The sequence below is a fragment of the Plasmopara halstedii genome (genome assembly GCF_900000015.1).
Source record: "Plasmopara halstedii genome assembly, contig: Scaffold_650, whole genome shotgun sequence".
In the NCBI taxonomy this organism is placed as follows: domain Eukaryota; phylum Oomycota; class Peronosporomycetes; order Peronosporales; family Peronosporaceae; genus Plasmopara; species Plasmopara halstedii.
The window spans coordinates 2,082,414-2,083,623 of NW_020187567.1; positions in this window are offsets into that span (position 1 = coordinate 2,082,414).

Consider the following 1,210-nt stretch of genomic DNA (forward strand, 5'->3'; position numbering starts at 1 on the left):
TTTATGTCCAGCACGTTGACCGTCTTGGTCCAGTGCTCTCGCCAATAGCGCTTTAGTCTCCTAGCAGAGGTGGGTTCATGACTCGCCAAAGCTCCACCAGGAGACTGCGCGTGTGCCCAAGATCTTTGACCTGTGATCAATCCATGGCTCATGATGTTCCAACCATGCCATTCCTAGCATGAGGGCATGCCTTGCATCCAAGTCTAAGCGTAGACAGCGTTCCACGCTATCAAAACCAAGGAACTTGACTCCGAGGTCCACAGGGACCTTCGGGACCGTGACACGTGTCCTCATCGCTAGGCGAACAATGACGATGTCACACAACCGCGCTTTCGGCGCCTCAGCATACAGCTGTCTTCCTTTCATCGTGGAACGTCGAGCATTATTGCCCGACGCTACGGAATCGATGAGGATCTTCAATGGCTTCTCGAAGCCCTTTACGGTCGCCTCCACGATAGCAAGCCCGGATTGCATACACGTTTCCAAGAGCCCGGAGCTCTTCGGGGCTGGGCCCTGTTTACCGATGCTTCACTAAGGCACAACAGAACTCAGTTCTTCCCTAGTTGGTCACCCCACGCCTACTGAGTGGTGTCGTTTCTCCGCGACGAATCAGACTGGTAGGCATTGGGGCGATGATTCTAAGAATCTTTGAAGCGCCTTGCGCAGGGGGGCAACCGCTCCGAAGGTGACGCGTGTCTCCACATACAAAACAGTTTGTGTGCTGCCCAGCAGCTTGGAGCTCTGCTCCCTCGTCCTCAGCATAGCTGAAATCCATGGGCACAGACCCGCTCGACGAGCTGTTGGAGTGTGCATTCCAACCAAGTCGTGCCGACTTGAAATTAAATTTGGCATTCGATGCCACGTTCACCGCTTCTTCAAATGAAGAAGGATGGACACGGAAGACTTCCATTCTGGCCACGCCAGTGCGGATGCCTTCTATATAGACTGTGACCGCCTCCGGAAGGGGATCTGCTGCCATCCCAGCAAAGAAAGTGCGCATCTCTTAGACAGGCCACCAATACCTTGTTGCCCTGTCGGGCGGCAATGAAACACGACTGCACGCGGTATGCCTGATTCGGCAGCGAAAACACTCATGAGAGCTACAGTTTCAGCTTCGCCCAGAACGGAAACGCAGCTTCTACCAAAGTGCCGCACGTCAGTGCCCATTCTCGCGCTCGACCATCGAGCTTTGAGATGGCTAGCGCCACGC